The following is a 27,501-nucleotide window of genomic DNA, read 5'->3' on the forward strand; positions in this document are numbered from 1 at the left end:
AAATATATTTACTGTCTTGTCCTGGTATAATTCACAGGCTCTCACAAGCGCGTACAGCTCTGCTGTCTGAGCTGACCAGGTGTGTGGTAACCTCCCCCCTTCCCTTAATTGCTTCCCATTCACGATAGAGTATCCTGTAAATCGTTTCCCTTCTACCACCTTGGAGGACCCATCAATGAACACATTCTCTCCCTCAGGCCAGGGAATATCCCGTAGATCTTCCCTAGCCCGTGTCTGGAGGTCTATAACCTGGATACAATCATGGATTTCTTTCTGGCCCCCCTTTTCTCCAGGGCCATTTAAATAAGAGGCTGGATTAAAAATTTCCCCACCTTTAAATTCTAAATCCTCCTGTTCCATTAAACAAGATCCATACTGTAATAATCGAGCACTCGTCATCCACTTAGAGGCTCTCTCAGTTAACAAAGCTTTAATCTGATGTGGGACTTTAACAATGAGATACCCTCCCCTTGTCAGCTTTCGGGCCTCAGCCACCATCAGAGCTGTGGCTGCAAAGTACTGCAGACAATGGGGCCAGCCTCTGGCACCGGGTCTAACAACTTAGAAAAACAGGCAACAGGCCTCCGTGTTCCCCTATGCTCTTGCACCAAAATTCCTTTAGCATGACCCTGTTTGACATCCACATATAGCTGAAATTCTTTTTCTGCGTCTGGAAGAGCCAAGACTGGGGCCTTAACCAATTTGTCTTTTAATTTCTTAAAGCTTTTTTTCTCCTTCTGGTGTCCATACCACAACATTAGGACTGTTTTGAGTTAAAAAGTTATATAAAGGTCTGGCCACCACAGAAAAATCCTCGATCCATGCTCTACAGTACCCCACCAACCCTAAAAACTGCCGTAACTCCTTTTTAGTCTGGGGTAATGGTACCTGTAAAATCCCTTGTATCCTTTCTGGATCAATACACCGTAACCCTTCGGACAGAATGTGTCCCAAATATTTGACCTTCTTTTCTACTAACTGTGCTTTCTTTTTGGATACTCTAAGTCCCTTTTTTTGCAAGAAAATTAAGCAGCTTTACAGTAGCCTCTTCAACCACCTTTTCCTGTTCCCCTGATAAGAGCAAATCATCTACATACTGCAACAACTTGACTCCTAAGGGTGGAGTAAACTCTCTTAATATTTTCTGCAAAGCTTGCCCAAACAGAACTGGTGACTCTGTATATCCTTGAGGGAGTACTGTCCATGTCAATTGTTGTTTTATCATTTTCCCTCCTTCCTCCTGTTCCCACTCAAAAGCAAAATACTGTTTACTATCTTCTGTGATTGGACACCCCCAGAAAGCATCCTTCAAATCCAGTACAGAATAATACTGATGTGAAGAAGGGATTTGATTTAGGATTGTGTATGGATCTGGAACTGTGGGATGCCTTGGTTTGACAATCTCATTTATTATTCTTAAATCCTGCACCATTCTGTAGGTTCCATCTGGTTTCTTAACCGGCAGGATAGGAGTGTTATAGGGAGACATACACGGCTCTAAAAGACCTGCTTTTAGCAGGGACTCAATAACAGGCTGTAACCCCTTCTTTCCCTCCCTTGAAAGAGGGTATTGCTTTTTAGACACCACTTGTCCTTGTTGCTTCAAATTGGAGAGGCTCTATGTCCAGTTTCCCATATTTCCCTGGAGCTGCCCATACTTCTGGATTTATTTTAGCATAAGCCTTTTCAGACATTTTACACAAAGATATCACAGTTTCGGACTCCGTGTCACTTCTTACAATGCTAATTTGCATTCCCATTCTAGCCATCAAATCTCTTCCCAGTAAATTACAATCACAATTAGGAACAAACAAGAATTCATGCAGTTCAAATCTGTCCCCCACATCTATTAACAGCGGTTGAATAAAATGCACTTCCTCATCCTTCCCGCTTACTCCTTGAATAACCAAGGATCTTTTTGACAATTTCCCCCCCTTACGTATAAAATTTAAGGTGGACCGAGAGGCCCCCCGTGTCTACCAAAAAACACACCTCCTCTCGATCCGGACCCACCTTAAAAGTTATCAAGGGCTCCTGAGTGGTGGGTCCTTGGTATAATAGGAGCCCCTGACACCCCTAACAATCCATTTCTATTATTCTCTGGACTTCCTCCTCCTGAGGGTCCAGTTGTTTTTGCGGACACTCGTTTTTCCAATGCCCTTCTGCCCTGCAGACAGCACACTGGTTCTTCCCCAGCCGCTGTTTGGGTCGGCTGTCCCCTGCCGAGGAGGGAATCCCTTTGCCACTTCCTTGTGACCGACCCCGTCCCCTCTGTCCCTGGGGACCCCTTGGACCCTGCGGTTTATTCCTCTGGGGCTGCAAAAACTCTGCCATCATCTTTGCTTTAGCTTCTGCCTTTTCCTCATCCCTTCTTACACATATCTGCTGCGGTTTTCTAACCAATTCCTTTAGAGGCTTATTTTGCCACTTTTTATCTTTTTGTACCCCTTTCCTTATATCAGGCCAGGCCTTAGTAACAAATTGCACCTCAAGCAATGTGTTGAAGGCTGGCCCTTCAGGATCCATCCCCCCGTGCTTCCTAAAGGCATCCCTAATCCTCTCCAACCAATGAGGGCTTTCCTGTTTCTCCTGTTCCAACGACAGAGCCTTAGCTATGTTGTTAGTTCTGGGAGCCGCAGACTTGATTGCCCTGATCAAATAAGCACGGTAATCGTGAAGGCGAGCCAGACTGGCCTGGTTATTTGGGTCCCACTGGGGGTCTGCCTGGGGATGGCATCACCCACTGTAGGTGCATTGGGTCCAGCCCCCCCTGCTGCTTGTGGGTGTTCATCCTCCCACAGCTGCCGAGCTTTCTGCAAAATCATTCGTTTCTCTGATGACCCAAATAAAATTCCCAAAAGAAAATCCCAATCTTTCCATGTATAATCCGCATTTCCCAAATATTCCTCTATCTTTTCCCCCACCCCTATGGGATCATCCAAATATGGGGGTAATTCTTTTTTCAACCCTCTTATATCCTGGGTAGTAAGTGGTACAATTACAAACCCAAATCCTCCCCCTTGACCCCCCCAAAGGAACTTGACGGAGTGGCATCTGGTGTACCCCTGTCTCTTGGGGGGCTTCTGATGCCCTAAACTGAGCTCCTCTTCTAGTTCTGGGGGGTGATACAACATGCTGCTCCCCTCCCCCTACACCATTATCCTTCTCAGGTGGGGCTGTAGGAATAATATTTCCCTGATCCCCTTGCTCTGAAAGTTGAGGATACAGACGACCTGCAGCTGGCTCTGGGTCAGCTAGCAACACTGGAGGACAAGACGGGGGAAGGTGCTGAAAAACATTCCAATCCTCACCACTTTCCTCTAAATACCTTCACAAAATTCGACACAAATGAATTTTATCTGTTCCATAAGTAGCCATATAAGTCCCCTTGCCAACTTATACTCTGGCCACACTGAGAGGAATGTTGAATTTGTCTTTACAAATGAGTTGTGGATCAGCCTATAGATAAGGCTAGCACTGAGAGATAAAAGAAACAATGGGATGGATTCCACTGATTGATGAATGGAAAGAGATATTTGCCTTTACAAACAAACTGTAGGGCTGCTGATAAATGAAATTGGATATCGAAAGATGAAAGAAGCAACGGGGGGAAAACTATGAATTCTATAAGAATTAAAAATTAAAAGGGAGGGTTATACATTAGAGGGGAATTTCAGGTATCAGGCGTTCCGGGAAGTCTGTGCCTCTCAAGTACCTCAGCCAATGGGGAAAGAGAGAGGGAAATGCGGCCGGGAAAATAGGATAAAAAGGAGGCTGCGTCCTCCGAAAATTTGAGAGATCCCAGGGGAATGTCCCATGGCCTCTCCCTTTATTCGAATAAAGCAAAAAGGACTCCTCTGTCTCCTTTTTGGACATAAACCTCTGGTGTTTGTGGATTAATTTTCCTGACAACACAAAATAACAATATTTTACCATAATTTCCATAGTTACTTCTGGGTGAATATACAATCTGTCTCAAGACCTCAGCATTCACCCCAAGGAACTCTCCGGGGGTATTATGGGATCGTCATCCCATTTGCCGGGGCCCCTTCGCGGCTTTACCTTTCCAACCCTCTCTGGGTGCCCCGTTTTACCTGTGCTACCCTCCATGGGTGCCCTCCCAGGTTTGCTCCCCGAAGATCCCATTTTACTCACCGGTGAGATTTTCAGTAGTCCTTCCCTGCGGACTCTTCACGGACCCCCCTGGTCCGCCACTCGTCTGTCTCCTGGACAGTCTCGGGAACCCAATCAATCGCCCGGTGCCGGCCGGCACCAAGGGGAGCTGATCACCGAAACTGGGTGAGGCGCGCCTTCAGCTCCGCTCGCCGCCCGCCGCCCCGGACGGTGGAAAGATCCCGGACGAGCCCCCAAATTGTCAGGAAAATTAATCCACAAACACCAGAGGTTTATGTCCAAAAAGGAGACAGAGGAGTCCTTTTTGCTTTATTCGAATAAAGGGAGAGGCCATGGGACATTCCCCTGGGATCTCTCAAATTTTCGGAGGACGCAGCCTCCTTTTTATCCTATTTTCCCGGCCGCATTTCCCTCTCTCTTTCCCCAATGGCTTAGGTACTTGAGAGGCACAGACTTCCCGGAACGCCTGATACCTGAAATTCCCCTCTAATGTATAACCCTCCCTTTTAATTTTTAATTCTTATAGAATTCATAGTTTTCCCCCCGTTGCTTCTTTCATCTTTCGATATCCAATTTCATTTATCAGCAGCCCTACAGTTTGTTTGTAAAGGCAAATATCTCTTTCCATTCATCAATCAGTGGAATCCATCCCATTGTTTCTTTTATCTCTCAGTGCTAGCCTTATCTATAGGCTGATCCACAACTCATTTGTAAAGACAAATTCAACATTCCTCTCAAGGAGATAGTCAATAGGATGTCTGGGACACTTCCCTCCAGGACAAGGGAATGGAACTGAGCTGGCAGATCTTTCATGAAGACTTCCATAGAGCACAAGAGCTTGCGATCCCCAGGAGCAAGAAATTGGGCAAGGAAGTCAAGAGAGCAGCATGGCTGAGTAAGGAACTGCTGGCCAAACTAAAGAGAAAGAAACAAATGCGCAGGCAGTGGAAACAAGGACAGGTGACCTGGGAAGACTATAGAGATGAAGTTGGATTGTGTAGGGATGGGGTGATGAAAAACGGTGAAGCTGGAAATGAACCTGGCAAGGGACACAAAGAATAACAAGAAGGGCTTCTACAGGTATGTCAGCCGGAAAAGGAAGGTCAAAGAAAGCATATCCTCCCTGATAATCAACACTGGTAAACTGGAAACAACAGATAATTAAATGGCTGAGGTGCTCAACAGCTTTTTTGCCTCAGTCTTTACTGGCAACCTCTCTTTCCACACCTCTCAATTGGATGGACAGCAGGATGGAGACTGGGGGAGCAAAGTCCTTCCCACTGTAAGTGAAGATCAGGTTTATGACCACCTGAAGAACCTGAACATACATAATTGTATTGAACCCAACAAGATGCAACCCAAAGTCCTGAGGGAATTGGCTGATGTAGTTGCCAAGCCACTCCCCATGACATTTAAAAAGTCATAGCATTCAGGAGAAGTCCCAGGAGACTGGAAAAGGGGAATCACTGTACCCATCTTTAAAAAGGGTAGACAGGAAGACCCTGGGAACTACCAACCTGTCAGCATCACCTCTGTGCCTGGGAAGAGTATGGAACAGATCCTCCCAGTACCTCTGCTATAGCACATGAAGGACAGGGAGGTGATTTGGGACAGTCAGCACGGCTTCATCAAGGGCAAGTCTTGCCTCACCAACCCGTGGCCTTCTATGATGGGGTGACTACATCAGTGGACAAGGGAAGGGCTACAAATGTCATTTATATGGACCCCTGTAAAGCCGTTGACACAGTCCCCCACAACATCCTTTTCTCTTAATTGGAGAGAGATAGATTCAATGAGTTGACTGTTAGAAGGATAAGAAAATTGTGGGATGGTCACATTGTTGCCTTTTTGGCCTCTGAAATCATGAGCCAGATACGGTTAGGTGATAAATGCGGTTACCTTTTATGAAGGGTCCCTTCGTGTTCACAACACGTTGAAATACATGCTGAAAATGTGCCAAAGATGCTGTCCTGGGGTACAATGCAAAAATGTGTATTCTATCACCATCTGTTAAAATGTGGGAGGGGTGGTGATCCTTATCTCTGTGGGAGATATCCTCTGCTGATGTGCCATCTGATAAAATCAGGGGAATGATCATAGTTATCTTTTCACAACCCATCCTTCCTCCAGAAAATATCTTCTGTTAATGGGCCATTAAGTCCTATTGTATGACTGATAAGATTACATCATCCCATTGGGAGATGCTCCAGCCAAGGGGAGGAGCCAAGCCTTTCCTACCTAGGAAAAAAACTGAAGTTTGGAAGGCCAAGGCAGCCCTTTCCACTGCATCCCGGAGGAAAGTCGAACCTTTTGCACATCATTGCTGGACCTTCGAAGGAAAACTGCACCCTTCTACAAGACCACTACTTCAACTAAACCACATCTGTCATCCAGGAGGACTGCAGCCACCATTTATATGGACTGCTACCAACACCCTGACTGACAGGGTGTCAGGTTGTATTCTGACTCTGGCGGTGGTTTTTCTTTTGTATTATTGCATGTATTTTATTTTTTCTCTTTTTTCCTATTAAATTGTATTACTGACTTGGAGTCTCTCTCTGGTTTTGCTTTCAAATCAGTACAGATAGTATAGAATAGAATAGAGTAGAGTATTTCAGTTGGAAGTGACCCACCGAGATCACCTAGTCCAGCTGCCTGACCACTTCAGGGCTGGCCAAAAGTTAAACATATTTTTAAGGGCATTGTCCAAATATCGTGTCCAAAACACTGACAGACTTGGGACATCAACCAACTCTCTGGGAAGTGTGTTTCAGTGTTTGACCTCCTTATCAGTAAAGAAATGCTTGTTAATGTCAAGTCTGAACCTCCCCTGACACAGCTTTGAACTGTTCCTATGCATCCTGTCACTGGATACCAGGGAGAAGTGATCAACACCTCCCTCCTCACTTCCCCTACTCAGGAAGCTGAAGAGGTTGCCCCTCAGTCTCCTTTTCAATAATGCACATAACAAAGATAATTACAACAATGTACTGGGCCAATTTCCACACTGACAGCAGACCAAACTATGCTTTCCCATATAACTTGGATTTGGCCAGAGAAGAACCTCTGCAGATATAAAGGGAACAGCATGTGATTTTACTGTTTTTTTCTTTAGTTAAAAAAGCATTGCCATCCCAGGATAATAATATGTGTCAAAGTTTAATGCACAACCATAGAAATAAAAAAATCATCAGCACTATAAATCAGGAATGATTGTGACACAGAAGTAATCTTTCTTGAGTAAACAGACAAGCAACTATAACATCAGAACAGACTTTGTCAAAATGCACAATGCAAAATTTAAAAACTTAAATTAGTCATATATCCTGGTGTTATTTTGATGCAACTAAAATAGCAGAGTCAGAAATTATAGATGTTAAGATAAAACAACAAATTACAAATTTGGATTATCTCCATCAATGACACCTTTGAAAAAATCTTAATTTTCCAAGCATTTTGTATTAATTTCCAAAACAGATCATACAAAGAACAATAAATTCCATGTCGCACATCTAATCTACAGCTGACAGGATCTACTTTAAAAGGTTGCTGATAATCCCTTAATGCTACTTCTACCATTCCTTCTCTTCCAGAAATGGTTATTCAGGTGCAGAAGTTCAAAAGTTATAACAGATTATTGGAAGAAACCCCTCAAACAAATAACCCAAAATACATACATAGCCAGGAAGGATCCCCTCATTATATTTCAGTAATTAAGAGTAAATTTACTTATCTGGGGTAGGTTTTTTTGTTTTGATTTTGTTTTTGTTTTTTAAGGAATGTTAGATCTTTATATTACATAAGTAGGCTTTAGGATGTAACCATGGGTATAACTCAACTGTTCTCCAAGAACAAAGTGCAGTCATTCTACACTGAATATCTTTAAGGAGATTTCAACAGAAAAAAGAGGCATAGAAGATCCCCAAACTACATTATCATCAAACTGCTCGCTTGTTTAAATAGACTGGAAACTTTAAAAATAGGTACAAGTTTTCCTATTCCTTGGGATTGTTTGAACTGTCTATAACATGTGATAGAGCCCAAATAAAAAAAAAATTGAGGAGATCAACTAGCTTGCAGAGTTATTTAATAGTATATGAGTACAATCTGCTTTGGACTTACAACACATATGGTAATAGACTGGGATGGTATGAGTGTGGTGGTATTGATTGCTGTGATAGGTATCTACTGTGCCGTGTGAGTCTTCGAGGCATAAAAGGTGGAAAAGGCTGTAAAAAGAAAGAAGAAATTCTTGTCTTATTTAAAAATGAAATTAAATGAAATGAAAAGTGAGTGTTGAAATACATTTTAAATAAGGCATTATCCAAAAGAAGCCAGCCTTGTCCAAGCCAAAAAGTATCAGCCTTTTCAAAATTAATTTTTTTGACCAACAAATCTCATCAGTAATATACAATTATACTATCCTGAAGGAAATAAAAAGTAACAATGCTAACCAGAAACCCTTGTAAACTAGTGTTGGGGGTGTAGGAATTTAATTCCCCAATTTAGTACTTCCACTAAAGAGATCATTAACTGCTCCCCTCTCCCCGAATAGGAGGCACAAATTTCTTCTTCCCAGGTCAACCCAGCACAGGCAGAGATCACGGATTAATAGAAGAATTTACTGGAAATAGAAATGGAATCAGAAAATGAACAGTAACAGCAACAATATTAAAAACAAAGTTATACAAAAAAGAAGGTGATTCATGTGCAAAAATGCTCACTGGGGACCCTGGGTGACAGTGAACAATGGCAGATGGGTTCCCTACCCTGCTGTAGTTTGTTCCACTGGAAAGTCACACCATTCTTCTCAGAAGCCAGAGTCCCCTGGCAATTGATGTGAGGGGGTACAGAATAACTTCCTAGCCATGCTCACACAGCTTCAGGCTCTGCCTCCTCATGGCTACTGCAAAAATTAACTCTGTCCTGGACGGAACGAGGACAACTAGCTAATAAGCATTATGTAAGGCTTTGTATATCAGTTGTTTTGGACAGGCAGGACTTGAATTGGTGAACATGCTGCAAACAAAAAGCCAAGGGCTTTCAACTTGGTGCAATGCACCAGCTTGTGTAGTTGGTTGGGTAGGAATGAGAATTTTAAACAACATATATACAGGAGTTCTTTCTCTGGTATAAGCCATGTTTTCATTCTTCCAAGTTTGAGCCCTCGGACTCTATGAAGTCTAACCCTAAAATACAACCATTCTGACTTTCCACAACTGCAACCACTAATGAAATTAAATTGCAAAAATGCCATTTAAAATAAAATGGTTATAACTTAGAGCAAAGATCAAGATGTTGAACTGACCATGCATGAGGATGTAGCACGAAGCCAATACTTACTACTTCAAATGAAACCTCTTGGTGTAAAGGATCGTGGGTTAAGAACTGGATAGAAGCTGAGGAAATCAATGTTGGTAGATGAGGTGATGGAGGATAGGTAAAGCTTCCTATAGGAAGATGTTCTCCAAGCAGTTCTACTTCATTGTCTGTCCTTTGAAGTGGCTAAAAGAAACATAGGATTTGCTGTATTAATTGAAAACCAGTTTTAATATTTATTTTTTAATACCAAAAAAACACAGCTCCAATTATACGTGTTGAGGAGTTGTGAAAATTTTATGGAGTTGTTGGAGTTGGTATTTGTAACAAAAGTTTTGGTAGTGGAGGCAGGGGGCTGCAGGAGTAGCCTCTGTGGGAAGAGGTAAGGGCTCCCTTGTGCCAGACAACTGGTTCCAGTTGACTCAGCAATAGACCCACCCAATGCAGGTCAAAGCTGAGCCAATCAGCAGTGCTGATAGTGCCTCTGTGAAAAACCATTTAAGAAGGGGGGGGGGGGAACTGGATGGTTAGTAGGAGGAAAGACAAAAAGTGTGAGAAACAGCAGAGGGAATACCGAAGTCAGGGAAGGAGAATGATGAGGTACTCCATGGCACCAGAGGAGATATACCCTGCAGCCCATGGAGGACCCACTCTGGAACAGTTTGATATTTCCAAAAGAAACTGTGGCCTATTGAGAACTCATGCCAAAGCAGATTTTCCTGATAGGACTGCAGCCCATGGAAGAACCTACACTAGAGCAAATTTTTGTGACAGATTGCAGCCCATGAAAAACCCATGCCAGAGCAGAGGAAAGGTGTGAAAAGAAAGGTGCAGCAGAGAATGACTGCTAGACAGTGACCATAACACCCCACATCTCCCTCTTTTGCCACTAGGGCAGAGAAAGGAATCTAGAAAAGAACCACTATCAGTGGATGAGGATCGAGTCAGAGATTAATTACTTGTGAGAACTTGATCCATACAAGTCCATGGGACTAGATGGACTACATCCAAGAGTGCTGAGAGAACTGGCTGATGTCCTTGCCAGGTTGCTATAATCCTTAAAGATCATGAAGATAGGGGGAGATCTGTGACAACTGGAGAAAAGCAAAAATTGCATTCATCATCAAAAAAGGAGAAATCTGGGAAACTACAGACCAGTCGACCTTACTTCAGTCCCTTGGAAAATCATGGAGTAAGTCCTCCTGGAACATATTTCTGGGTATATGGAAGAGGGAACAGTCAGCATGGCTATACTGAGGGAAAATCAACCAGTTTTCTAGTATGATAAGATGACTGGATTTGTGGGTAAGGGGAGAGCAGTGGATGTCATTCACCTCAACTTTAGCAAGGCTTTTGACACTATCTCTCACAATATTCTTGTCACCAAGTGTAGTGGGCTGACTGCTGGCCAAATGCCAGTGCACTCAAGAAAATAATCTACTCATTTTCCTCTGCTATAATCAAGCAGAGGAAGAGAAAAAATCAGTTAAAATAAAGCTCATGGGGTTGAGATAAGAATTAGGAGAAAAATACTTTAAGGGTAAGACAGGCTCAAAACTTTAAAAGGTATAAAGAAAACTTTATTAAAAGAAGTAAAAGAATGATAAGAAACAAAATAAACCCTTAGAACACCACTCCTCCCCCCAGCCCCTCTTTCCTTCCCGCTGACAACGTAAAGAGATAAAACCTGGGATTTTTCCAGTCAGTTTATCACTTCTAAAAAGAATATTTCTTCAGTTCACTTAGGGAGATGAGTCTCTGTGAACTTTTCACCATGGGTTTAATTTTGACAAATATCAACCCGCCCGTAATCTGCAATTGTGAAGTTCCTCCCATGCTTTTCAGTCTTCCCACAACTGCTTTTGTGGGCCATTTCAGTTTATACAGCACAGTTTTTAAGGATGAGCTGTTCTAATATAAAAGCAAAGAGTCTTCTTCTATCTCTGAAAGCAAAAGTTCTCTGTGTCTCTCTATTCAAGTCAGATCACAGCTTTTCAACCTCTACATTCGCCAGCTCTCATGGGCTGAGGGTGAACGCTACATCCCCCCATACGCTTTATGAATTACAGAGAAACTGTTGCATTATAGTCCTCATCATGGCTTGCAGAAGAATCTCAGCTCTGAGTCCCGGCACACCTTTTCTTCCTCCTTCTTCACTGACCTTGGTGTCGCCATGTTGTTATCCTCATGTGTCTTCACTTTTCCCTTTTTCTCTGATTCAGGAGAGAACTGGTACCTGTAGGTTCAGCTCTTCTCAAGCCCTATTAATTGAAAAGATTTTATAGAGTTCTGCAGCACTGAAAAGGTTAATCTCATCTGGGCTTTGCATCAGGGAATTGCCTTTGCTATTGGTCACGTGATCTCTGCCAGGCACTGGCAGTGGAGGCTGCTCCTGACATTGATCTCAGCTGCATAGTTGCTCTAGGCACCAGGATGGCTTTATCAGCAGGATCTTGGGGGCTGCTCCCGGGGCCCAGTGGCTCCCCCCTGCCGGGCAGCCTGCTGGGAAGGGGGGGTCGAGCTGGCCCTCCACTCTCTTGTAGAGAGCAGGAAGTAAGAAGAACTTTCCGCGGTGTTGGGAAGGATCAGAATTTAACAGAGGAGTTTTGCAGATATACAGAGGGTTCTATAGGAATGAGGGGAAGTTTTGACATATAAAAGATGCTTTTAGGGCCAGTTGTTGCTGAAACAGCTGAGACAACAAAGGTTTAGTCGAGTTGGAAGGAGTTTTATGACTAAAGTCCAAAGACTAAGTGGCCTTCAAACAAAAGGATAAGTCTTCTTCAAATAAGGCATGTTTTCTACCAAGCAAAAAAGCATAGACAGACAGAAAGATGTTTTTTACCAAAGCTAGAGGAAATTTCCACTGCAGAACAAGTCTCAAAGTTTAACATGTAACTACTAACTCAGATGACTTACTAGTCACTAACATAATATGGTAATTTTAGCAGTTTTGATAGGTTATATGTAAATGGTATTGTGTATGATGTTGATTGGTTGTTATGTAATAAGATGCACAGCAAAGAAAGAGATATAATGCTTTGTAACATGAATATAATCGGACTTCAGGACACACGGCTTGCCTATAGCCAGCAGCTATAGGCTCACCGAAGACCCCCAGCTGCTGTAACCTCGTCTATGCAATAAACAGCATTTTAGGAGCTGGCTGAAGCCTCCATCTCTCCATCAGGCTCTTACACCACAGGTGTTTTTTGTTCCTAAATATTATTCATAGACGTGTGTCCAGCTTTTCTAATTGTCTTAGCAGTGTGCCCATCCTCAGAGCTAGCCAGCTATTGGTCTTGCCAGGCACGGAGGAAGTTGGTAGTGCTCCTCACAGAAAAAAATCACTTCAGTGGCTGACGTTTTTCCTCCTCACCATAATCAATTTAATGCAAAACCAGCATACCAAGTTTGTATGTTATAGTCTGGAAGCGTGGACAACTAGATGGATAAAAAAATGTTTGGATGATCAGGCTTAGATCATGGTGGTTAATGGGTTATATCTCTACCAAGATGCTGGTTACAAGTGGTATACCACAGGGACCCAATCTGTCAGGAAAATTAATCCACAAACACCAGAGGTTTATGTCCAAAAAGGAGACAGAGGAGTCCTTTTTGCTTTATTCGAATAAAGGGAGAGGCCATGGGACATTCCCCTGGGATCTCTCAAATTTTCGGAGGACGCAGCCTCCTTTTTATCCTATTTTCCCGGCCGCATTTCCCTCTCTCTTTCCCCATTGGCTTAGGTACTTGAGAGGCACAGACTTCCCGGAACGCCTGATACCTGAAATTCCCCTCTAATGTATAACCCTCCCTTTTAATTTTTAATTCTTATAGAATTCATAGTTTTCCCCCCGTTGCTTCTTTCATCTTTCGATATCCAATTTCATTTATCAGCAGCCCTACAGTTTGTTTGTAAAGGCAAATATCTCTTTCCATTCATCAATCAGTGGAATCCATCCCATTGTTTCTTTTATCTCTCAGTGCTAGCCTTATCTATAGGCTGATCCACAACTCATTTGTAAAGACAAATTCAACATTCCTCTCAATCCCTCCTCTTTTATTTTTAATAATTGTCTTTACAAACTTTAGCTATCATTTACTTAATTTTTTGTTCCTGAGTCTTTTTTTTTTTTTTTTTTTTTTGGTTTTGTAATTATTTGGAGTGACATCAATTTTTGTCCTTTTGTAACCATTTCTGGATCAGTAGGCGTGGCTATTACCTGCATCCCTTTGATCACATGTTGAATAAGTTGTACTAAGCAAGGGATCGTGCATGGTAAAAAGATTAGAGTTGCTACAGCACATAAGAGGAAAAAAAAGTAATTGTTTAACCTATAGTCCACCAGGTAGCCAAGAAAACATGTCCCATTCCCATAAAGGTTTTTGCTACTTTTTCTCCTAAGGTCAAAACAATTATTTTCCCATTTTTGGCTCCAACCTAACTGATAATATAAAGGTAACATTATTAAGAGAAACATTCTGATTGTGTAATCTAATTTCCTAACTTAATTTTTACTTTCACGTTGTCTTTCACACCACTTGTGGCGAGTGAAGGCACAGAAACGGCTTAATATAAAGAAAACAATGACAGCAAGGGTTGGCCCCCAGTGACTGGAGATCTGAGAGGAGGGATGCCCACACAGACTATTTCAGCAGGCACTCTGTGGGTGGGCACACGAGGCTTCCCCCGATGTCGACGCACTGGCTGCTGCTCCAGTCCACTCCTGCCGAGTGTCAGTCGCGGCTTCCCGTCCTTCTCCTCCAGCTGAGATGTCCAAATCTCTGGGGCTGCAGAGACCTTGACCCGAGTGTGATGGGTCCAGCCGTGTTCAGCTGTCTTGATGGTTGTTCCTGTGGTTAGTAACACCTGGAAAGGTCCACGCCACTTCGCTACCAGTGGTGCTTCTTCCCACTCCTTAACTAGGACCCAGTCTCCCGGTTGGATGTTGTGAACAGCAAAGTCCAAAGGCAGGGTCTGTGCCAGCTGAGCTTCCTGTCGAAGAGATTTCACAAGAGACAGTATCCGAGCCATATATTGTTTTAAATACACATCACTTGTCTTTATCCCCCCACTCGGCTGAGAATTACAAGGGTAAGGAATTCCAAACATCAATTCAAAGGGAGATAATTGAATATCTTCCCTGGGTCTGGCTCTTATTCTTGTTAAAGCCGGGGGCAGGAGCCGTACCTACGGCATCTTAGTTTCTATTACCAGCTTCAGGAGATGTTTCTTTATTTCTCCATTCATCCTCTCAACCTGGCCCGAACTTTGTGGGTGCCAGGGGGTATGGAGGTTCCACCGTATTCCTAAAGCAGTCATAACTCCTTGAAGAATTGTTCCTGTAAAATGAGTTTCCCTATCTGAATCTATCGCTTCCACCATCTCTTATTTTGGAATTTTTTTTGTTCCAAAAATATTTTAACAACTGATCCTGTAGTTGCTGACACAGTTGGAAATGCTTCTGGCCACCCGGTTAATTGACATACTATTACCAGAAGATATTTAAATCTTGCCACTCGAGGCATTTCAGTAAAATCCACCCGGCATCTCTGGAAGGGACGTACTGCCCAACGCCTCCCTCCCCTGGCCAGTTTCTTTGTAACTTTGTTGTTGGTTTTAGCACAAGTCAAACAGCCTTCAGTGGCTCGCTTTGCCAGGCTAAAGAGACCAACAGCAGTGTTCATTTTGAGGAAGGCTTCTGCCAGTCCTCGGGAGCCCCAATGACTCCCTTCATGAAGTTCTTTTAACAATTGTAAGGCTAGAGCTTTTGGTATCCACTGCTTGCCATCCCTTGTAAACCAATTATTTTTTTCTTTTCTCTGCCCCACTTTTTTAAATTATCTCAAGTTCCTCTGGTGGAAAAGAGAGTTTCTCTGGCAGCGGTGCAGTTACTGGGAGCAAAGGCAGGATCTTAGAGACTTCTGGCAACAATGCAGCTTTGCGAGCTTCTTCATCAGCCAGTCGGTTTCCTATTGCCTCCTCCGACCATCCTGCCTGATGCCCCTTAATGTGGATTATCGCCACCTTTTTTGGTAAATTCACTGCCTCCAATAGGCGAGAGATTAAGTTCTCGTGAGCTAATGTCTTTCCTTTGCAGCTTAATAAACCTCTTTCTTCCCATAGTTTTCTAAATGCATGTATTACCCCATATGCATATTTAGAATCAGTAAATATATTTACTGTCTTGTCCTGGTATAATTCACAGGCTCTCACAAGCGCGTACAGCTCTGCTGTCTGAGCTGACCAGGTGTGTGGTAACCTCCCCCCTTCCCTTAATTGCTTCCCATTCACGATAGAGTATCCTGTAAATCGTTTCCCTTCTACCACCTTGGAGGACCCATCAATGAACACATTCTCTCCCTCAGGCCAGGGAATATCCCGTAGATCTTCCCTAGCCCGTGTCTGGAGGTCTATAACCTGGATACAATCATGGATTTCTTTCTGGCCCCCCTTTTCTCCAGGGCCATTTAAATAAGAGGCTGGATTAAAAATTTCCCCACCTTTAAATTCTAAATCCTCCTGTTCCATTAAACAAGATCCATACTGTAATAATCGAGCACTCGTCATCCACTTAGAGGCTCTCTCAGTTAACAAAGCTTTAATCTGATGTGGGACTTTAACAATGAGATACCCTCCCCTTGTCAGCTTTCGGGCCTCAGCCACCATCAGAGCTGTGGCTGCAAAGTACTGCAGACAATGGGGCCAGCCTCTGGCACCGGGTCTAACAACTTAGAAAAACAGGCAACAGGCCTCCGTGTTCCCCTATGCTCTTGCACCAAAATTCCTTTAGCATGACCCTGTTTGACATCCACATATAGCTGAAATTCTTTTTCTGCGTCTGGAAGAGCCAAGACTGGGGCCTTAACCAATTTGTCTTTTAATTTCTTAAAGCTTTTTTTTCCTTCTGATATCTATACCACAACATTAGGACTGTTTTGAGTTAAAAAGTCATATAAAGGTCTGGCCACCACAGAAAAATCCTCGATCCATGCTCTACAGTACCCCACCAACCCTAAAAACTGCCGTAACTCCTTTTTAGTCTGGGGTAATGGTACCTGTAAAATCCCTTGTATCCTTTCTGGATCAATACACCGTAACCCTTCGGACAGAATGTGTCCCAAATATTTGACCTTCTTTTCTACCAACTGTGCTTTCTTTTTGGATACTCTAAGTCCCTTTTTTGCAAGAAAATTAAGCAGCTTTACAGTAGCCTCTTCAACCAGCTTTTCCTGTTCCCCTGATAAGAGCAAATCATCTACATACTGCAACAACTTGACTCCTAAGGGTGGAGTAAACTCTCTTCATATTTTCTGCAAAGCTTGCCCAAACAGTCCTGGTGACTCTGTATATCCTTGAGGGAGTACTGTCCATGTCAATTGTTGTTTTATCATTTTCCCTCCTTCCTCCTGTTCCCACTCAAAAGCAAAATACTGTTTACTATCTTCTGTGATTGGACACCCCCAGAAAGCATCCTTCAAATCCAGTACAGAATAATACTGATGTGAAGAAGGGATTTGATTTAGGATTGTGTATGGATCTGGAACTGTGGGATGCCTTGGTTTGACAATCTCATTTATTATTCTTAAATCCTGCACCATTCTGTAGGTTCCATCCGGTTTCTTAACCGGCAGGATAGGGGTGTTATAGGGAGACATACACGGGTTTAAAAGACCTGCTTTTAGCAGGGACTCAATAACAGGCTGTAACCCCTTCTTTCCCTCCCTTGAAAGAGGGTATTGCTTTTTAGACACCACTTGTCCTGGTTGCTTTAAAGTAATTTGGAGAGGCTCTATGTCCAGTTTCCCATATTTCCCTGGAGCTGCCCATACTTCTGGATTTATTTTAGCATAAGCCTTTTCAGACATTTTACACAAAGATATCACAGTTTCGGACTCCGTGTCACTTCGTACAATACTAATTTGCATTCCCATTCTAGCCATCAAATCTCTTCCCAGTAAATTACAATCACAATTAGGAACAAACAAGAATTTATGCAGTTCAAATCTGTCCCCCACATCTATTAACAGCGGTTGAATAAAATGCACTCGCTCATTCTTCCTGCTTACTCCTTGAATAACCAAGGATCTTTTTGACAATTTCCCCCCCTTAGGTATAAAATTTAAGGTGGACCGAGACGCCCCCGTGTCTACCAAAAAACACACCTCCTCTCGATCCGGACCCACCTTAAAAGTTATTAAGGGCTCTTGAGTGGTGGGTCTTTGGTATAATAGGAGCCCCTGACACCCCTAACAATCCATTTCTATTATTCTCTGGACTTCTTCCTCCTGAGGGTCCAGTTGTTTTTGCGGACACTCGTTTTTCCAATGCCCTTCTGCCCTGCAGACAGCACACTGGTTTTTCCCCAGCCGCTGTTTGGGTCGGCTGTCCCCTGCCGAGGAGGGAATCCTTCTGCCACTTCCTTGTGGCCGACCCCGTCCCCTCTGTCCCTGGGGACCCCTTGGACCCTGCGGTTTATTCCTTTGGGGCTGCAAAAACTCTGCCATCATCTTTGCTTTAGCTTCTGCCTTTTCCTCATCCCTTTTTACACATATCTGCTGCGGTTTTCTAACCAATTCCTTTAGAGGCTTATTTTGCCACTTTTTATTTTTTTGTACCCCTTCCGTATATCAGGCCAGGCTTTAGTAACAAATTGTACTTTAAGCAATGTGTTGAAGGCTGGCCCTTCAGGATCCATCCCCCCGTGCTTCCTCAAGGCATCCCTAATCCTCTCCAACCAATGAGGGCTTTCCTGTTTCTCCTGTTCCAACGACAGAGCCTTAGCTCTGTTGTTCGTTCTGGGAGCCACTGACTTGATTGCCCTAATCAAATAAGCACGGTAATCACGGTGAGCCAGACTGGCCTGGTTATTTGGGTCCCACTGGGGGTTTGCCTGGGGGATGGCATCACCCACCGTAGGTGCATTGGGTCCAGCCCCCCCTGCTGCTTGTGGATGTTCATCCTCCCACAGCTGCCGAGCTTTTTGCAAAATCATTCGTTTCTCTGATGACTCAAACAAAATTCCCAAAAGAAAATCCCAATCCTTCCATGTATAATCCGCATTTCCCAAATATTCCTCTATCTTTTCCCCCACCCCTATGGGATCATCCAAATATGGGGGTAATTCTTTTTTCAACCCTCTTATATCCTGGGTAGTGAGTGGTACAATTACAAACCCAAATCCTTCCCCTTGACCCCCTAAAGGAACTTGACAGAGTGGCATCTGGTGTACCCCTGTCTCTTGGGGGGCTTCTGATGCCCTAAACTGAGTTCCTCTTCTAGTTCTGGGGGGTGATACAACATGCTGCTCCCCTCCCCCTACACCATTATCCTTCTCAGGTGAGGCTGTAGGAATAATATTTCCCTGATCCCCTTGCTCTGAAAGTTGAGGATACAGACGACCTGCAGCTGGCTCTGGGTCAGCTAGCAACACTGGAGGACAAGACGGGGGAAGGTGCTGAAAAACATTCCAATCCTCACCACTTTCCTCTAAATACCTTCACAAAATTCGACACAAATGAATTTTATCTGTTCCATAAGTAGCCATATAAGTCCCCTTGCCAACTTATACTCTGGCCACACAAAATAACAATATTTTACCATAATTTTCATAGTTACTTCTGGGTGAATATACAATCTCTCCCAAGACCTCAGCATTCACCCCAAGGGACTCTCCGGGGGTATTATGGGATCGTCATCCCATTTGCCGGGGCCCCTTCACGGCTTCACCTTTCCAACCCTCTCTGGGTGCCCTCTTAGGTTTACCTGTGCTACCCTCCATGGGTGCCCTCCCAGGTTTGCTCACCGAAGATCCCATTTTACTCACCGGTGAGATTTTCAGTAGTCCTTCCTTGCGGACTCTTCACGGACCCCCCTGGTTCGCCACTCGTCTGTCTCCTGGACAGTCTCGGGAACCCAATCAATCGCCCGGTGCCGGCCGGCACCAAGGGGAGCTGATCACCCAAACTGGGTGAGGCGCCTTCAGCTCCGCTCGCCGCCCGCCGCCCCGGACGATGGAAAGATCCCGGACGAGCCCCCAAATTTTCAGGAAAATTAATCCACAAACACCAGAGGTTTATGTCCAAAAAGGAGACAGAGGAGTCCTTTTTGCTTTATTCGAATAAAGGGAGAGGCCATGGGACATTCCCCTGGGATCTCTCAAATTTTCGGAGGACACAGCCTCCTTTTTATCCTATTTTCCCGGCCGCATTTCCCTCTCTCTTTCCCCATTGGCTTAGGTACTTGAGAGGCACAGACTTCCCGGAACGCCTGATACCTGAAATTCCCCTTTAATGTATAACCCTGCCTTTTAATTTTTAATTCTTATAGAATTCATAGTTTTCCCCCCGTTGCTTCTTTCATCTTTCGATATCCAATTTCATGTATCAGCAGCCCTACAGTTTGTTTGTAAAGGCAAATATCTCTTTCCATTCATCAATCAGTGGAATCCATCCCATTGTTTCTTTTATCTCTCAGTGCTAGCCTTATCTACAGGCTGATCCACAACTCATTTGTAAAGACAAATTCAACATTCCTCTCAAATCTCTTCAACAACATTATCAATCACCTGGAAGAGACAGAGTACTTGCTCATGAAGTCTGCAGCTGATCTCAAATTGCAGGGAACAGTTCATACACTGGAAGGTAAAGCTGCCATACAGCAGGATGTGAACAGACTGGAGAAATGGGCCAATAGGAACCTAATGATATTCAACAAGGACACATGCCAAGTCCTGCACCTGAGAAAGAAGAAACCCTGGCAACAATCCAGGCTGAGGAATGACTGGCTGTGAAGCAGCTCTGCTCAAAAGGCCCTGGGGCCCTTGGTAGACAGTAGGTTGAACAGGACACAACAGTGTGCCCTGGTGTTGGGGATTGTTTTTTTCCCTTTTCTCTCAGTGGAATTTTCCCCATTGTAATGCGAAGAATTTGTTGGCTACACCCTGGCTCGGATGGCTACTAACAGTTTCTCTCGCAGAAGGCGGGCGGTGGGGGGGGGGGGAGGGAGGGAGAAACCCCGTGAGACCCCGTGAGATCCAAAAAGTGAGAAGAAGGGAGGGGAGGCACTGGCCCGCCCGCCATCCCAGCACTGGCGCCGCTGCCCTTGCCCAGCTCCAGCCGTGCTGCTGCTTTCCTGTTCTGACCTGCCACCTCCAGGCACCCTGCTGAGCACCGCCACCGACACTGTGAGCGGAGGGGTCTCTCCCCATCCCTCTTCCCCTGGGATGCCGCTGCCATCACCCCAGCCCTCACGCTGCGCGCCGCTGCCCTGCCCACCACCACCATTTAACTGAGCTCAGGGAGAGGGTGTTTGCAGCCGAAAAGGACTGGAACTGAGCTACTGTTCTGTTTGCTGATAATTTCATAGCTGTGGTTGTTTTTTGTTTGTCTTGTTAGATATATTAGTAAAGAACTGTTATTCCTACCCCCATACCTTTGCCTGAGAGCCACTTAATTTCAAAATTATAATAAATTGGAGGGAGAGGGGTTTCTTAGCAGATACCTGTCTCTCAAACCAAGACACCTGGCAGCACAAAAGGCTAGCAGTATCTTGGGCTGTATTAACAAACAGTAGCACAGTTAGTAGATTGAGCAGTGATTTTCCACCTTCTACTCAACACTTGTTAGACCTCCTATTAAATACTACATCCTGTTTTGGCACTCAAAAAAAAAAAAAAGACGTTGTGATAATTGATAAAAGATTAGTGTTAATCACAAAAGCATTGGGGTTTGTATAATACTAAGCTCTGAAGTGAAGCATGGAAACTAGATAAAAGAAATTATATGGTAAAATCATTCTGTTTAAAATCACCTTGTTATGGTATATTATGTTATGTTACATTATATTATGTTATGTTTTCCAAATAAGTTGTATTGGCTACCAGCTTGCAAAATCAGCCTTCCCAATAGCCCTTCCTGCCTTTGTCTGATCAATGCTGCCTATCTCAAGGACCAGACTTCCAGAACTTCTCTGGTGGTTATCTACTAGGACCAGATGGCTATTTGTGACTGATTATCGCCCGAAGGCTTTGTGAATTTATGTAAGGATGTTTATTCAACCACCACTGCTTATCTGGCAAAATTATGACAACAAAGAAACAAAAATTATTAATTACAGCGAGAAACCATAGTATAAGAAGAGGCTGCAAACCAAGGTTTGATGGAGCATGGAGTGGGCAGTGACCCCTCACGTTCCTCAGTGCTGCTTGCTCTTTCTATATCAAATAAAGCAATCTAAATTTTGCTGAATATCGAGACTTTTGTCTCTCATTTATAACATGGTTAAAGTAAAACAAGCTCAAAGGAGGGCCACTAAGATTGCCAGGGTACTGGAGCTTGTGTCTTATTAGTAGAGCTTGAGGGAACTGAGCTTTTTCTGCCAGGAGAAGAAAAGGCTTGGGGGAGCTGAGAAAGAAATATAACAGTGGCCTTCCAATACCTGCAGAGATTTGATCCATAAGATGGACCCAGGCTCTTTACAGTGGTGCACGGTAGAAGGACAAGAGACAATGGGCAAAAGAGATTTCAGCTAAATACAAATAGAAGCTTTTTCACCATGAGAAGAGTCAAGCACTGGAACAGGAGCCTAGATAATTTGTGCCATCTCCATCTTTGGAGGCTTTCAATACCCAACTGGAAAAAGTCCTGAGCACTCTCACCTGACCTCATAGCTGATCCTATTTTAAACAGAAATTTGAACTAGAGACCTCCTGAGGTGTCTTCGCATTTGAATTATCCTATGATCTTATGATCCCTTTTATCAGATTGCATATATAAGGCAGCAACTGACTTCCTTAATAGGCATGTTCTCAAAGTGAAGAAAATAGTTCTACTTCAACACCATAAGAAATTATTGAAGGTACACTGATATATGAAAAATAAAGTTTCTTACAAAAAGAACTGTGAGGCAAAAATCTTCATTATAAACACCATGATTTATACTTATAAATATTCTATTTCCCTATTTAGGCTAAATATATTATCTTGAAGCTATACTTATATTATTAGGAAAGTTCAATTCAAATCTCAGCTCATATTGGTCTAATTTTTCAGGAAAACCTTTATTATTTCACTAAATCACCCTTCTTTTCCCTCTACCGAATTTCATATTCTTCAAAACAGTCAGATATGATAGTCATCTTGTGGAAGCAAAGGAAAAAGAAAATTGTTTCCCCATTCTGCTGAATAAACTTTGAATAGTCAGCATATTTAAGGAAATAATTCTTCTAGTAAGACTTGACAGCAAATAAACAAGCTATCAAAAAGAGCTAAAAGTTAACAAGGGAGCCTATCCCTGAAGTTAAATTAGCAATCTAAGTTAAGAAAGAAGCTCCAACATTTTCTGAGGGAAAACATCCTTATTATCAGAGAAAACTATGTTGAACTGTTCCCCCATGACTAAAATGAAATTATTACAGTAGTGCTAACACCTGATATTTAACAAAGCAGTATTTGTTACTATTCTCAATACAGTCTGAGCAGTATTTGTCAGTAATGCTGAAATGACATATTTCTGTATTAATGAAATATTGGTAGAGCTGAAAGGAAATTATTAAAAGAAATCAGTCCACTTATCCTTAGCTTACAAACACAACCCACACAATAACTCAGAAACTCAATTTCTAGTACAGAACAGGGTCTAAAACTATAATGCTACCAGCTACACTTGCAAGGTGCAAAGGGCCTTTTATTTCAGAATAAGTCAATAGGAGTTGAGGGTGTTCATTTTGCATTATCAGGCTTAGACTCCCAAGGGGGGAGCAGGTTTACTTACCATAGTAGTTGCTATTCTTCCCATACGTTACATTTATAGGCATGTACCAAGAAAAAAATTGCTAGTTACAACTGAAGGACCCAAAAATTTCAGATTTTGCTGTAAACAATTCTATTGCCTGAAGTTGGGCCCCTTTTCTTCCTTCCCTTCCCGCTGTTCCTTTCTGTTCTGTCCTGAGATGTCAAGGTGATATGCTGATAGAAAATGGTGTCCATCTGTTGCAACTACAAGGCAGTCACCCAAACAGAAGCACTACAGACTATTTATGCTGACATCTCCACTGAAATAGAATTCCCAGAATTCTAAAGGATAGATTATAGCTGTCCAGACCTCAGTCTGCTTGGAACTCCAGTATCTGGAAGTCCCCCTAGCTGCTGAAGGCAGTGCTGGATGTCGTAGCTACAAAACTGTGCCCAGTTAGAAGAACTCTTCAGACAAGTAGCTAACAAGAGGAGTGTTGGGGGTTGAATTGTTCCCCTTTTCTTTCTGTGGAATTTCTCCCATTGTTATGCTAAGTAATTGTGGCTACACCTTAAAACGACAGATAATGTTCTCTCGTAGGGCGGTGGGTGGAGGGGGAGGGGGGGGGGGGAACCGGAAAAGGAAAGGTGGGATGTGGGGTCTGGAGCGGGGGACTCTCTCTCACTTGGCTCGTGGAGTGGGAGGACAGCCCGGGGCTCCGGTCTGGCATCTCCCCTGCCATCCCAGCACTGAGATCCATGCTCCCTGCCGTTGGACATCTCTCTGCTGCTCTCCCACCTCACCCTACTACCTCCGGACACCCTGCTGAGCACCACGACCGACACCGTGAGCGGGAGTCACTTTCCCCATCCCCTCTCACCCCTGGGCCGCCGCCATCACCCACCCCTCTTCAACTGTGCGGGACCTGCCCTGCCCCCACAGCACCGGTAACTGAGCGCAGGGAGACGACCTGCGGCCAAAAGGGACTAGAGCGGAGCTATACTGTTCTGTTCTGTTGCCAATTTTTATAGCTGTTGTTGTTTCTTCTGCCTTGTTGGATATCAGTAAAGAACTGTTACCCTTATCCCCACACCTCCTGCCTGAAGGCTTCTGATTTGGACGTACAATAATTAAAAGGGAGGGGGTTGCATTCCGCATCTCAGGAAAGGGGCTCTTGCCTTTCCTTAGCAGATACCTGTCCTTCAAACCAAGACAAGGAGCTCAACAGACAGCACAGTATCTAGGAATGTGTGCAGCAGATTAATGTGTGGTATTGTGCACTGTCCCAGCCTTAAAGGGGAAGGTTACTTCTTTAAGGCCTTTGACATGGTTCCCCGGAATATCCTTTTCTCTAAATTGAAGAGAGATTAATTTGATGAATGGACTGTTCAGTAGATAAGGAATTGGTTGGATGGTCTCATTCAGAGAGTAGTGGTAAACAGCTCAATGTCTGGATGGATATCAATGACAATTGTTGCCCCTCAGGGGTGCATATACAAATAAGTACTTTTTAATATCTTCATCACTGACATAGACAGTGGGATCAAGTGCACCCTTAGCAAGTTTGCAGATGACACCAAGCTGAGTGGTGTGGTTGACATGTTTGAGGGATGTGATGCCATTCAGGGACCTAGAGAAGATTGAGAAGTGGCCCATGTGAACGTTATGAGGTACAACAAGTCCAAGTGCAAGGTCCTGCTCCTGCATTGGGGAAACCCTCGGTATCAGTACAGGCTGGGGAGATGAAAGGATTGAGAGCAGCCCTGCAGAGAAGGACTTGGGGGTACTGGTGGATGAAAACTTATATGAGCTGGCAATATTCACTCACAGCACAAAAGGCCAACCATATTCTGTGCTTGATACAAAGAAGTGTGCCCAGTAGGTTGACAAAGGTGATTCTGCCATTCCCCTCCACTCTTGTGAGACCCTGTTGTAGTGCAAGATTTGCTTGTGCTGTGGTTGCCTTGGAAACTCGGCTTGGTTCCATGGGCCAGTCTCTGATTGGATATTCATCCAATCAGGTTCCATCTAGGCTGCAGACATATGATTGGTCAAAGGACCTGGACCAATGATGGTTAGGCACATAAATTTTGAACCCTCTATAAAAGATAGCCTCCATGAATAAACTGACACTGTTGTCCTTGAACGAGCTGAGGAGTGTGCTCTATCTGTCTCCAGCCTCTCCCCCACCACACGTCGGCCACAAGCACCACGAAGTAATGAGCGCAGTTACAAGTCATGCCCCCATGTGAGATACGGACTCAGTCACTTTAAATGAGAGCCATTACAAGACCCCACCTGGAGTGCTGAGTCCAGGTATGAGGTCATCAACACAAGAAAGATGTTGACCTGTTAGAGCAGTGTAGAGGTCTGGGCAGTAAGGAGTTAATGTGCTGCTATGCGTCAAACACCAATGGACATTCAAGCCAGCAAGTTAGAACAGGATGTGCCTGGAAAGGAGGTTTGTTCAAAGGTAGGGTAGCACCTTTCTGGAGCCAATTTTCCTGCTGTAGTCCATGGTCACCACACAACATAAAGGACAGCAGAAGAGCAGAAATGGGGTCAAGGAGCAGGCAAGACCAATAGAAGGGGATTGGCACCACTAAAAGTCCCTGAAAGCCCCTTGACCCATATCCAGAAAGGCCCAGAAGAAAGGACTGCACATGCTAACTCATTTATATGAAGAGTGAGAAACCTAATCCCAGGACAGGGAAAACTTACCTAAAAAAGAAGCCCCCACAAAGCCTGGGTGATGTTCCAAGACCCTGGACACTCTTTTGGCTGGATCGATGCTGGACTCAGGACTGGTGACCTTTCCTCTCCTATCTGCTCTCTCTTTCACTCTCTCTCTCTTCCCTCTTTTATTCTTATTGTTAGAAGATAGGGACAAAACATACACCAGTTTCCATGCCAAGTGTGTAGCTTGCTAATAAAACTTTGTGAGCTTTTTTGGGGAGCCTTTTGGCATTTGCTGGTCTTTTTTGACCACAGGTATCTACAAATCTTGGGTATTCCCTTCCATATAGGAATGGGACACAAGTGAGTCCAGAGGAGGGCCACACAAATGATCAGAGGGTTGGAACACCTCTCCTATGAAGACAAGCTGAGAGAGTTGGGGTTGTGTCCTGGTTTAGGGCAAATTTGGGGGAAAACCTCCGGAAGGAGCTCCCGGAAAGCAAACCCCCACAACTCCTCCCCCCACTACCGGGTTCAGGAAGAATTTCCTCAGAGAGGAGTGGAAAAAAACCTGTTTATTTAACAAGCGAAACCACTCCCCAGCACAAATTAAAAAAAAAAAAAAACACCACCAGATGACAAAAAACTCTTTCACCGCTCTGAAAGGATGACAAACTCAGAAAGTCTCTCCTGCGAGTGGTCACCCAGTTATCGGTCTCTGGCGCTGGGGATGACTGCTACAGATCACAAAATGCAGACTCCCGGTGTTTCTTGGTGTTTCCCAGGTCCCCGTCCGGAACAGGTTCTGATGGTATTCAGAAAAGGGAGAGGAAAAAAAACAGTCCAGGGAAAAAACTGGACTGCCTAGCTAAACTAACTAATAAGCAAAAGCAAAAAGTAGGAGCAAAAGCAAGCAAGCAAGCAAGCAAGCCTAGCCTCTCCTAAACACAGACCATGGGGGAGGTGAGCCGGCTGATAAGGAGACAAAACAAAGCTTCACTTTCAGAGTCAGTCCTGAAAGCACAGAACATAATACCAAGCACAAACAGAACACACGATTGGGAATACAAGCACCATAAAGTCATCCTAGAACAGGTTGTTCAGCCTGGAGAAGAGAAGGTGTCAGGGAGACAAGATTGCAGCTTTTTAATACTTAAAGGGGGCTTATAAGAAAGATGGGGACACACTTTCTGGTAGACCCTTACAGTCTAATCACACACAAGTCTTGCTCTTCCTCCTGAGTCCTCTGCCCCTGCTCTGTCTCAGTGTCCATCCACCTCACTGGCATCACCAGTTTTCATGCCCTTTCTTATGCAAAAGGTTGGCAGTTCCCAGCTCCTGCTGTGTCTCTCAGTGTCCATCCGCCTGGCTGGGCCCATCAGTTTTTGTGCCCTTTGTCAACCAAAGGGTTGTCAGTTCACAGCCAGGTACCCACCCAAAACTCAATCTACATCTCAATCTGCAGCTGTATTCCTCAACAGTCCTCCCTTTGTTTTAATTTAGCATCACTGCTAATATACTAAAAGAAAAAAACTAAACAAGTTTTCAAGGTATTTAAACAATTCACCTTATAACATCATTGCAAGTGATGAACATAGCAGGATTAAGGCTAACAAAATTATCATAAGATAGAA

General features: G+C 43.9%; 1 long non-coding RNA gene across 1 annotated transcript in view; it reads right to left on the bottom strand.

Annotated features, from left to right (window-relative positions):
* Nucleotides 1-7,184: 7,184 nt before the first annotated feature.
* The window catches only part of LOC148220239 (uncharacterized), a 122,036-nt gene continuing 101,719 nt past the window's right edge, over nucleotides 7,185-27,501 (bottom strand). Inside the window, exons 5-6 of the long non-coding RNA XR_015798917.1 lie at nucleotides 9,478-9,639; nucleotides 7,185-8,363 (exon numbers count right to left, since the gene is read on the bottom strand). This is a non-coding gene — a long non-coding RNA (uncharacterized LOC148220239). The remainder of the gene's footprint in view (nucleotides 8,364-9,477; nucleotides 9,640-27,501) is intronic.

This window comes from Sturnus vulgaris, chromosome W, assembly GCF_052056855.1.
Source record: "Sturnus vulgaris isolate bStuVul1 chromosome W, bStuVul1.hap1, whole genome shotgun sequence".
Lineage (NCBI taxonomy): Eukaryota > Metazoa > Chordata > Aves > Passeriformes > Sturnidae > Sturnus > Sturnus vulgaris.